Source organism: Amblyomma americanum, chromosome 11 (assembly GCF_052857255.1).
Source record: "Amblyomma americanum isolate KBUSLIRL-KWMA chromosome 11, ASM5285725v1, whole genome shotgun sequence".
In the NCBI taxonomy this organism is placed as follows: Eukaryota; Metazoa; Arthropoda; class Arachnida; order Ixodida; family Ixodidae; genus Amblyomma; species Amblyomma americanum.
The window spans coordinates 112,135,808-112,148,741 of NC_135507.1; the positions used below are offsets into that span (position 1 = coordinate 112,135,808).

Consider the following 12,934-nt stretch of genomic DNA (forward strand, 5'->3'; position numbering starts at 1 on the left):
CCTCATCACGGTGCTACCTTTGGGGGATCCCTCGTCGCTCGTCCGGCTTCTCCGACGCACTGCGGCCATTGGTTGTGCCTTCGTGCGCTCGCCCTCCGTGAGTACCCTGTGCACCTCCCATCGTCGCCCGGTGCTCGTCCTGCAGTGGCCTTCTCGCGAACCTTTGTGTGCCTGCAGCCCCATCCGCGTCGCTGCCTGCATGTACTGCAGCAAGGTTACACCGGTTGTTCCTTTGTTTTCCGTGTAGCTCCCTCGCTGCACTGTGGATATCGCGCTGCTCCTTCCGACTCTTTGTCCCTGTTCGACCTCTCCCGGCGTGCAGCTAGCTACCACCGAGCGCGCACACCTCTTCGCACCATCGCTGTGCAGTGGTTCCTCGGTGGTCTTCCTCTGCTCAGTCGGCGTTTCCACCCTGTTGCGTCTGCGAGCCTCTGAGTGTATACCATTTACCAGTGCGCCCGTCCGACCTCAGGGCACTGTGGCCACCTGTATAAGTGCGTTTCGTCGCTCGCATCTCCTTCTCTGGAACTGTTGCAGCTGCGCGTCTCATCTGTGTCTAAGATGTCTCCGTTCTCTGCTGCTACCGGGGCGAAGTTGGTGACGGTGAGCGGTGGATCGTGCTTCCTGGATTGGCCGCACCGACTCTACTATGATGTTTCCGAGAGCTGGCGTCGCTGCAGCAGATGAGGTCGCCGCCAAACTGCCGCATCATCATCAAAATCATCATCGTCAGCCTGACTACACCCACTGCAGGGCAAAGGCCTCTCCCATGTCTCTCCAATTAACCCTATCCTTTGCCAGCTGCGCCCACCCTATGCCTGCGAACTTCCTAATCTCATCCGCCCACCTAACCTTCTTCCGCCCCCTTAAACGCTTGCATTCTCTTGGAATCCACTCCTTTGCCCTTGAGGGCCAGTGGTTAACTTGCCTCCGCAAGATACACAAGCGAAAGTGGGCCTCGAGGCCCCTCTGCTCTTACGGATGTCATTTGGACTCACCTGCCATCGCACATCCCACCGCCCATTGTCCTGCCATGTCCTGTACCAGCCGGGGTGCGCGGCGCTAAGTGTGTCAATCGACCCACCTCTCCCATGTGTTCTGGATTTGAACTGAGAAACTGTCACGGATCTCTCCGAAGAACACTCTGACCGAAAGAATGGACTAGGTGACGGGTGTACCCACACAAACGCGCATTTAATGCACCCTACGTGGCACGCACAATAGAACACAAAACTAATAAACTAACACAAAGCACAAAGACTAAATACACACGACCCGGGCACACTGCTACTATCGTCTACTACTAGTGATCTACTATTAGCGGTCGGCGTTCGTGCTCACGGTTGGTTCGGTGTAGCGGCGGCGTTGTATGTATCCAGTAGGCGGCGTCGAGGCGGCGTTCGCCGTGCTTGAGATGGCGTCGCTGGCGGCGTTCGACGCGCTTGGGCTGGCGTCGCTGGCTGCGTCGTACAAGCTCCAGGTCCAAGCGCCCGTGGAGGTGAAGCCGGTGTCGTTGGCGTGGATTTACCACCCGGATGGGCGGCAACAGCTCTGGAGACACCCCTAGCCGTAGCAGGTGGTAGCGTCCTCCGTTGACTCCCCGGAACGGGCTCAGGCACGGCAGGAAGTCCACAATGCGATGTCGTAGAACGCGAGCTCACCGGAGCAGTAGCCGGCGTCGCTCTCTTCCAGCCGATGTGACCCTGACCTGCCGGAGCCTCCGCTTCTCTGCTGTTCCCCCCCCGTGCCTCGCTCTCGCTCGCGCTTTTATAGCCTCGGTGTTAGTCCACGTAAGCCTTGTCGTCTTCTTCTCTTCTCCACCCATCATCTCTCTCCACGTCACCGTATGCTTCTCCACCAATCATCTCTCTCCACCTCAACGAATGCTTCTTCTTCCTCTCCTTTATTCTTCGGTTAATTCGCGTCGTCTTCTTCACACCTTTTTCCTTTCTAATTTAATTTAGGCTCCTTAATATATGTGACAGAAACCACATTCCCTTCTACTCTCTCGGCGTCCCCCTCTGCCTCTTAATATGCACCCAGTACCCCCCCCCCCCCGATCCTGTTCTCCAATCACGAATTAGAAGCGGTGCTTGTCTTAATGGACAGCAGAATTGTAAGTCTTTACGCCCAGACATTGTCACAGTACTCCTCGTATCTTGTTCGCATGCACAGGTATGACTTGATTGTCGTCATTTATCAAGTTAGTATTCAGAGTGCGCTTTCGCTCTTGCTAAGATAATTGATTCACCTTGATTATGTAGTGAATCAATATCCCGACAGGCGAAGAATGCGCGCACATATTTACACTGGACTGGAGCTGTACTAAAAGCACCATTACATTTTTTCTCAGAGTTGAAGCCGCCATATGTGCGCGCCAAGCAGAAGGCGCAGTCAACACCTGATTCAAAACAACATCGACGCATTTTCTTGCGCGCGTTTCACCTAACTGGTCTGTTTTTGAGTTGCAGAGTATTGGTCAATAACTTTGCGGCTTGAAGAAACTATTGCAGGATGAAAGAACAATCAATGTACCACGCAGTCTGTGCAAGAAGGCGGGAAAGTTCACGATTTGCTTGTGCCTCGTTACTTATTTTAAATTGGTTGAGGCATTATGGGCGATGCTGTCAGGGCCGTTTTTATTTTCATGTTTTCTTGGTCTATCCACCATCTAACGAATGTTTCGTCACAAAACAAGCGTGGGCATACATGTTCGCGTCACCGTGACTAAGTAAAGTAGCACGTCTCAGGATATTTTGAACAGGACCTTTGTTGCTTGCGTTTCAATGCTGTTTTTTTTATGATGCATTATTCGTCTGCATCAGACGCTCTTTTTTTTCCTGTAGCCCATATAGTTCAGTCTGTTCAGATACTGCTTGTGCGGTTTGTTTTTGATAAGATATTTTATTCATCGTAATAAAGAGCGTTGTTTTGATATTTTTATCTTCATTTAAGCGTAATAGCAGCTGCTGACTCCCGCATCAAGCCTGCAGTGTGCAGCAGAGTTGTTGTGTTGTGCACAGTGCAGGCTTGGTGTAGGCTCAGAGTGCCCTAGCTCCTCCTTTGCTGAACAAAAGGCACAAAATTCGGGGTAACAAAATGGGGGCTGCAAAGCGTGCTGCAGACGTCTTCTAAAATATCTGCATTTGTATAGAAAGGCCTTCCTGTTGCTCGTTTCTAGACGTTATTTTTGCGATGTTAGGAAGAGGTATTCCGTAGACCACTTTTAGAAGCTTCTTGACTACGCCTATCAGATGGATTCTGAAACGTCTTGTGACCCGGACATTAGATGCACTATATGACTGATTTAAGATTTTAACCAGCTGAAAACCGATTTTCCACACAAGTTTTCAAGACATTTGTTTCGTTTCGGGTAGCTGCTTTGAAAGCGTCTTATATCTCAGTTTGTGCTGCCTGGGCAATTTTGTTTCAATGCGTTTTATAATAAACTTCAGTTATTATAATTACCGCTCATAGCGTCCACCTCTCAGCCCGAAGTCCTGTCTTAAGTCGCTGTTTCTTTTATTCTCTAATACATCATCAAACTCCTATAGTGGTCTTAGAGAGAGTCTGCACTAACAGTTCTGCTCTCTGCCGGAAGAGGCGCCTCACTCGTTAGGCAGTTTGGGTGGAATAAGCAGCTGCTAGAGAGAAAATAGCAGCCTGTCTGAGAGAGTACTAGTTCTTGGAGTTAAGAAGCTCGTCTCAAAATAGCTGAGGCAACGGTATTCAAAATCTTGAGCAAACAAACGCGTGTTTAAGCGGCCTCTTTCTGCGCCCAGTGGGACTTGGCCAAAGTTTTCGCTCAAGCGAAGTTTTAGCCAGAATTTGGGACCGCCAGAGCAATTTTTCTGTCATTCTGGCGTAGTTGGTTTTGGTCCGTGTAATGTAAATAAAGTGTGCATATAGTGTTCCAAGACGTAATCTAGATTCGTTCCTGCGAGATCGCCGAATCACTGGAACACTCTGTGAGGTCACCATGCCCATCTCCCGTTCTAGGGAAGCGGCCTTGGCCCAAAAACACCACCGTCAGTCATCAAAATTAGCTCCATGTATTCCTCTTTTCTCATCACATTAATGAATTTCCACGCTACAGGAATTTTGAAGTAAATAAATATAAAAATTTTTGTGTTCATAGGTGTACAGGGATTTTTTTTCTGGGGTTCTTGCGCCTAAAATACGCAGTTATCTATCATCTCTAATGGGCCAAGAGGTGGGAAATATTGAGAATGCGCCCTGCATGTGCATAGCATGATCTATGTGGGCCATGGAATGAGCCCTATCACGAGAGGACGAGATAAGCTACTTCTGCCAGTTTGCGGCGGAGATGGGCTAGAATTATGTCTGAGTGTGAAGTGCTTGTTCCTAGCTAAAGAGGATGTTGCTTCTTGCTACACATATATTGCTTTAAAATTAATAGCTGATGGTTCATGGTAATCATGATAAAAATATTTAAAAGAAAAGCCATAAGGGAGTAATTACTCATTGGCATCCACCCGAGCACAGCCACACGGCTACAAAGGAAAGCTATAACGCTTTCTCAGAAACTAGTACTTAAAGAAAAATTCGTCCCGGTCCGGGGTTGGAACCCGGGACCACCGCTTCACCCGAGCAGTCGCTCTACCAACTGAGCTAACCGGGACGGCAAGCTTATGGTAGGGCGAGTGGGAATTGATCAATAACTCGAGGTGGGAACTGCGTTGGTCAAATGTTTAGGGGAATCCCCCAAGGTGGAGTATATTTGCATTGAGGGAGTAATTACACATTGACATTCGCCCGAGCGCAGCCATATGGCTACAAAAGCAAAGACTGCCAGTAAGTTTTTGATGCCATGAAAACGGCTCGTCATTCAGGTCACTGACTCATTACTCCCTAGTGCCGCCGGGTACCCACCGGTGATACCATGGGTACAATCTTTCCCCTGGTCTGGTGCTCGTCTTATTTAGGGTGAAATATTTGGGAAATTGGTCTTTGACCCCACCTTGAGAAATGGAAAATACCTTTTGCCATGGCGCTCTTTGGCCGTAGATGCCCTTGCGCCATAAAATCCCATCATAATCATCATCACTCTTGCGAAAATATCTCCATGTTCCAGACGTTTGCGCTGCGTTTTACACACAGCTGAAGGCGATATGGCCCCACAGAGACATAAAATACCAATGCTGCCGACATCTCTTTACATAGATAATCACACAATTTCTCATGTGTATTACACATATTTAAAAAAAAACAATGGCCAGATGAGACTCTGTACCTTATTGGATAATTCTCTCTCCTAATGGGAAGTTTTTTTTTGCTAGTTTCTGTTGCCTTGTCTGACCTTCTTCCTGCCATATAAGTCAGGGATCCCTGCAGCCAAAGAGGACGCGCTATCCATTCTTCCACACTCTTCAGAAGCGAAACTCCTTCACTTGCTCCCTTAACGGACTGCACCTCGTCGGAGACTACGGGCCAGCCGCTGGGACGGCTAGCGGTTTAAAGTTTTGCCCCCGCAGGTTGCCGCCACAAAGAAGCCCAAAACGGAGCTGCTAACTTCACAAAAATAAATGCAATGCGCCTCTGTTGGTACGTTATAGTCGCAGGCTATTAATAATTATTCAAGGGCGCAAGCAGATGACTGAAAAGGGTGTTTGCAAAGTCAGATTTCCATCTATGCTGCGTCCTCTCGTTATGTCGGACAGAGCTAGGAAATAAAAATTTGGCGGTGGTTTAGACCTTGTTAAACCTGGGGTGACGCAGTAGCTACAGCTGGCCGAATGGAACTTGGTCACGTGACCCACCACGTGACGAAGCACGTGATCAGCCTCGGCGCCGCGCCACCGGCAGCTGCTCCGCACCACGTGACCAACAACCTGACAGCGTGGTGGCACCGCCACGCTGAAGGCTCGAAATGGTACCGTAATGTAGCTTTCGCTACAAAACATACTGCATTGGCAAATACATCTATGACTAATTATACTATATTATCCACCCATTCCTGAAGCTAAGAAGCGTATCGTGTACCACCGCCACCGCCGCCCCTCTACTTTACCCTCTGTCTACTCTATGTGGTAAAAGGTTTCCTGGTACCGAACGCCGTCCAGTAAGAGTACCCGAAGCAGGTTGCCAAATATTAAAGCAGATGCGCTCACAAGTTTTTACGCGCCAGCAAAAGTCTGTGAAAAGGTACCGCGCGATGTGCTGGGGATCGCCGCACAATGTAACCCTGGTCAGGACAGTGGGTCAATTGCGCACGAGAGCATAAGTGTAAGTGTTGCGCATGCGGGCAAGCTTGACGTTTTGCTTGAAAAGAGCTAGAGCATGGTCTTTTCGTTAAACCCAGTTGAAAGTCAGCGCAGCGTGTGTCCTTTTCTTTTCTGTCCGTAGCGCTGTTTTGTGAGTAACTATGCAAAACCAACTCGCCCAAACTATCGTTCTTCTGCAGTCCACGAGCAACCGCACCTTGAATAGGGTGCCTATACTATTGTTTGAATACTTATACACACCTAAATATCATCATTTTTATGGCATTTCTTGTAACGGTCCGTCATCATTTTGGGTTGCCTGCCAGTGCCCATAGCTCGAATCCACCCTGCGTGGCCTCCCCCCTTCCATCTCTTATAGATTCTCTTTGGGGCCCGCTAATAGATTATAAATGATGATGATGATGATAAAATGAGGCAACTGCGCCGCAGACTTCCAAACCTTGACCATCCACTTCCAACGCCCGCAAGAAGCTATAGCTTAGCAGGCCAAAGAACAACGAGCTCGCGTGGTGCAGTGTTGACCCTGAGGCAGTGGGAGAAGTAGAACGATCATGCGGGCTAGTTGGTTCATTGCAGAAAAAAGGTTAGTACTTCGCGAATGAGACACGACACGAGAACGCCTGTGTTGTCGTTTTTGTTCCTGTTCTCCTGTCGTGTCTCATTCGCGCAGTACTAACCTTTTTTCTGCAGTGTGAGAGCACGCGCGCTCGGCAAGTGATGGATGCGATCCAGCTAACACAGGACGTAGCCTGGCTAGCCTGGTAGTTGCAGATGATATTTTAAATGCGTTCAAAGCTTCTCCCCACTCTCTCAACTTCACCCAAGATTCCATAAGCTTCTTAGATCTGCAACTAACCTTCTCTGACGATGGCCATTTATGCTGGATGCTTTCACCTTGGAGCTACAAGGCATTCTGCCTTTCACATCCACACATTCTAAGATTGTGATAAGAGGAATCGCTATGGACAGCTTCCGCAATGCTCTGGAAAAAAGCTGCCACCACGCTATGAAGAGCCCCTTTGAAAAACAACTACGTTTGGAGGTAGCGGGGCTTCCAAGAGCCCTCCTAAAACGGGTTGCTGAATTCCTACTTAAGAGGGTCAAGGAGAAAAAAGAGAATGAGAGCAGGGTTGATGTCGTTGCCGATGAACAAAAAGATTTCTTCAAGTTATGCCCTATGTGCACGGGCTAGCGAACAACATTAAGAAAATTGCAGGCAAGCAGGGCGTTAACGGAATATTCTATGCTCACAGCAAGCTCTCGGGATTGTGCTCGCTGATATCACGAGGCAATTTGAGAATTCCCAGTTGTACGACGAAGCACGAAATTTTTTTCACGAAATCTTGAACAGGCGTAGTGTATAAGTTCCCCCTCACATGCGAAAAGGTATACACCAGCCAAACAGGCTGGTGTGTCAATGAACGGCTGCGCCAACAGCACAACTCGTTGACTTTGCTGACGGACGAAACCTGCCTCACCACTGTCGCCAGTGTGGTTGCTGTTTGGCAATGTAAGCATTCTTGGCAGAGGCAGGGGGAAAGGAGGACGCGAAATTTTGGAAGCCTACTACATCAGGTTGCACGGTGAAGATTGCATCAGCACAGCCTTGGTACGACTGCTAGAAAAAGAACTTTTTTGGCGCGCGAGCGATAGTTATGTTGCTTATGTATTTGATTTCACTGTCCTGCAATGGCTGTGATGTTGATGCGCATGTCCTGTGAGCCGTACTGGGAAAGTGTCCAGTTCAATAAAGCACAGTTGCTAGTCCAGTCGTTGCCTTGTGAACTCCTCCTCTTGTCTCTAGTCTGTGTTTGACTGGTTTTGACGGGAAGTGAGACGGCATTTGTTTATGGTTTATTGGTGTTCAACGTCCCAAAGCGACTCAGGCTATGAGGGACGCCGAAGTGAAGGGCTCCGGAAATTTCGACCACCTGGGGTTAATTAACGTGCACTCACATCGCACAGTACACGGGCCTCTAGAATTTCACCTCCATTGAAATTCGACCGCCGCGGCCGGGATCGAACCCGAGTCTTTCGGGTCAGCAGACGAGCGCCATAACCACTGAGCCACCGCGGCGGCTCATATAGCATTTGTGTCGATGGCATTGTTGTCACGATACATACTACCCTGTAGCCAATTTCTTCCAGTCCACATATTTTTTCTCTAGGCAACTGCTGCAGATACTCTCATTCGGTTTTTGGACCAAGACGATGTGAGCGACTTTCTTAAATTGGAACAACATGATTTATGCTTGTTTCTTTCACAACTGTTATTGCTTGCTGGGGACGTAGAGACTAACCCGGGTCCCGACATGTCACAGCTTTCTAGGCAGCTGCAGAAAAGCAAATCGCAGACGACCTAAAGGTTATTAAAGAAGATAGGCTCACTTCCATTGACACCAAATTAGAAAGGCTTTCATTTCTAGATGACAAAGTTTCCACTTGCGTAAAGCAAGTTTCTGCCTTACAGGAAACAGTAGCGTCCCTTGAAAAGAAAATTGATGGACTAGAAAACTACTCGAGAAGAAATAACTTATCGTGTATGGCATTCCTGAGGACCCTGAGGAAAATAACACATCACTTGAAAATCTAGTTAACGAAGAGATATTCAGGGACACACTAAAAATTGAGCAGGTTGCAATTGAAAGAATTTATTGGCTAGGCAAACCAGAAGCTAGCAAATGCAGACCAGTAATACTGAAGCTTCTGGATTTTCGAGACAAACCTATAATTCTAAGTAACTGTACCAAACTAAAAACGACTGATTACTCGATTGGTGAAGATTTTTCAGCTCGAGTACGTGATATCAGAAGGAAGCTCTGGAAAGTTGGTAAGGAAAAAAATAATTCAGGACAGAAAGTGCCTCTTGTTTTTGATAAGCTACGCGTCAACAATGATCTGTACCGATGAGACGACGAGACAGACAGTATTGCTTTGATACGATCATATCCTCAGGCTGCTAACCAAAGAAATGAGATAGACAGCAATGCTTCGTCTGAGCCAGGTGATCAGACTAGAAACGACAAAAACGACCCAGCCGAAACTCGCTTGCTACGTCCTCGCCACCCAAATCAGCGCCCGAAATAACATTCGCCAACATGAACGTTCGTAGCTTAGTCAGCAAAACAACCAAGCTTGAATCATTCCTCCTTTCCGTCAGCCCAGACTTCATTTCAGTCACGGAAATATGGTTATCAAGCAATATTAAAGATTGCGAGGTAACTCTCCCCAACTACGCAATAGTCCGAAAAGATAGGTTAACACGTGGCGGGGGAGTTGCTATCCTGATAAAAAGGAAAATTCCATTCGTGGTTCTTCCTGAAGTCAAGGAGGTTGAAGCAATATTTTGCAAACTTTCGTATTCATCGCGATCAGTCTTTATCGGCTGCGTTTATCGCAGCCCATCTTCAAGCATCAACGCACTGCAGTCATTACATGCCTACATGCTTCGGCACTTCCTTGGAGTCAGATTAATCATGATGGGAGATTTCAATCTACCTGATATTGACTGGGATACTATGCAGCATCGTTCTAAACACGCAGATGTACTCTTTGATATCATGCTAACGTTCAATTTGAATCAGATAACAAATCAGCCAACGCGTGTACAAGGTAGCAGTTCAAACATAGTAGATCTAGTTTTTCTTAGTGATCACTATCCTACAGACAAAGCAAAGCTACAGCTTCTAGATGGTATGTCAGATCACAAAATAACACTCTGCAATATCGCCATTCATGGCCTGCCAACGCCCCCAAAATCATTCCTATCATTTCCGGATTTTTACAGAGCAGACGACACCAGCATACTCGACCACCAATCCTACGAATTCTCTTATTTTGAACAGCTTGCACTAGACAGTAGCATTTACACTGAAACACTGTGGCAAAGATTCAAACGAATTATAGCTTTTTGCATAACTAACTACGTACCAGTTAAAACTAATAATAATTGGTTTTTCGGGGAAAGGAAATGGCGCAGTATCTGTCTCATATATCGTTGGACACCTGAACCGCGCCGTAAGGGAAGGAATAAGGAGGGAGTGAAAGAAGAAAGGAATAGGTGCCGTAGTGGAGGGCTCCGGAATAATTTCGACCACCTGGGGACCTTTAACGTGCACTGACATCGCACAGCACACGGGCGCCTTAGCGTTTTTCCTCCATAAAAACGCAGCAGCCGCGGTCGGGTTCGAACCCGGGAACTCCGGATCAGTAGTCAAGCGCCCTAACCACTGAGCCACCGCGGCGGGTCCAGTTAAAACTAAGAAATTGAATACACACAACCCGTGGATAAATCGCGACATCATTCATGCCAAGCGAAAAGTCAAACAAGGCTGAGAAAATCTTTGAAGACAAAACCCAGTGTCAAAGGAAGTTCTATTCTCTCAGGTGCAATCAGTAATATGAAATCAAAAATAAGAGTCACCAAAGCGAACTTTTTTTCTTGCAATCTAAGTATTTTCCTGCAAGATTCTCCGCGAAAATTTTGGCAATATTTAAACCCTAAAAAACAAGATACTAAGGTGATGAGTACTGAATAAAGCAAATCCAGAGCAAACTTACTGAATAACTACTTTCAGTCGATCTTCACTACAGATGACGGAAACCTACCACACTTGCCAGCTCCCAACACGTGCCTCCAGCCCCTTACAGTTGACGAGGCTGGTGTACTCAACCTCTTGCTAAAATTAGATTCCAAAAAGAGATCTGGAGCCGACAGTATACCCAATGCATTTCTAACAATATATGCAGAATGGATGGCGAAATACTTATCCCTTATTTTCAACAAATCGTTATATTAATCTTCCCTTCCAACCGACTGGAAATTGGCCAAAATAATTCCTATCCATAAATCTGGAGATGAAGATCAAGTCTGTAACTTTAGGCCCATTTCACTTACTAGTTCTGCTTACAAACTACTGGAACACATAATATTTAATCATATAACATCCTTCCTTGTATGTAATCAAATTATATCGCCGTTTCAGCACGGATTTCGCAAAATAACTATCTACCGTCACGCAGCTCGTCGAACTTATACATAAGGTTTCTCTAAGCATCGACCATCAAAAACAAATTGACCTCATTTTACTAGACTTTTCTAAAGCATTCGATCGTGTATCCCATAAAAAACTAATCCTAAAGTTGGAATCTGCAGTTGGCGAAGGACCAATCATTAACAGAATTAAAAACTACTTAGCTAATAGATCACAATCTGTAGAATTTAACCATGAAAAGTCTAACATAACTGAAGTTACGTCCGGTGTGCCCCAGGGGAGTGTTGTTTCGCCTATTTTATTCATTATCTTCATCAATGATTTACCTGCTATCATTCCTATTCGAATGAGGCTTTTTGCTGACGATTGCATACTGTACCATGAAATTAACGCTCCAGATGACCATGTAACACTTAACAATGCACTACAGTCTGTATCTGATTGGTGCGCTAAATGGCAAATGAGTATTAATATCGAAAAATCAGCCATCTTGCGAATTACCAGGAGACATAACGTATCGGACTTTTCATACACACTGAACAATATCCCGCTTCCCGCAGTTACACAGCATAAATACCTTGGTTTAATTTTATCATCTGATCTGAAATGGAACTTGCACGTGAACTTCATTACGTCATCTGCATTGAAACGACTTTTCTTTCTCGAGAGGCGCTTCCGAGACGCGCCGTCAGACATTAAATTACTTTCCTACAGTACTTTTGTGAGACCTGTACTTGGATATGAGAATATAGCCTGGTTTCCGTTTACAGATAAACTATTAAAGAAACTAGAGGGAGTTGAAAGGAAAGCTGTAAGATTTATCTACAACAAATACAGACAAACTGAATCACCCACAGAACTCATAAACAACGCTGGAATACTAACGTTACAAAACCGCGCCAGGCTTGCACGACAGAAACTACTTTATCAACTTATTCACAATATGGTGAACATAGATTGTACAAGGTATATTTCAAAATCAGAAAAAAGAAAAACGAGACATAATCACTCACAAACATTGGAAGAATATCGATTCAACACAGACTGTTTTAGACATTCTTTTTTCCGTCAGCCATTCGAGAATGGAATAACCTACAATCAAGTGTAACCAGCTCATCTTAGAAAAAATTTTAGAGACATATGAAGCGCACCTACTAGCTTTACAATGTGCATTATAAACACCATTTCGTCAGCTCCAGTGCTCTGTTTGAAGTAATGAAAATTGTTTTTTCTAATGTGTAATGCATTTATGTAGTTCTTGTTTCTTTTCCCTTGTAATGTTGCTCCTATGTTATTTCTCAGCGATTATTATTATTGCTATCAAACCTAACAGCCTCTGTCCACATATAGTTGCAACGATGTGTTTCATGTACCTGCTTTGTTGAATACTTTTTTTGCCCTTCCTGCGATGATCCCGATTGGGATTGGCAGTATTTCTAAATAAATAAATAAAAGGGTATGCACCATAAAGAGAGGTTCGACGGTTGCTGCATCTGAGCTGTTCAGAGCAGCGCCTGCAATACTGCCTCCTTTATGGTCGAAATAAGGCTGGATGTGAATTACGTCCTCCATCAGTGTCCCAAAATAACTCGGTGATTCTTCCTACCATGTACCGGACGAACGATTCACTCTGATGTTCGATTTGAGGATTCATGCCGTACGATGAGCATATTGAGCGAATGGTCACTGGGTGCA

The 12,934-nt window shown here is 46.0% G+C and overlaps 1 non-coding gene across 1 annotated transcript; it reads right to left on the reverse strand.

The window, feature by feature from the left end:
* Positions 1-4,568: 4,568 nt before the first annotated feature.
* Positions 4,569-4,642, reverse strand: TRNAT-GGU (transfer RNA threonine (anticodon GGU)). Its single transcript has one exon. It is a non-coding gene; the product is annotated as a tRNA-Thr (tRNA).
* Positions 4,643-12,934: the final 8,292 nt, after the last annotated feature.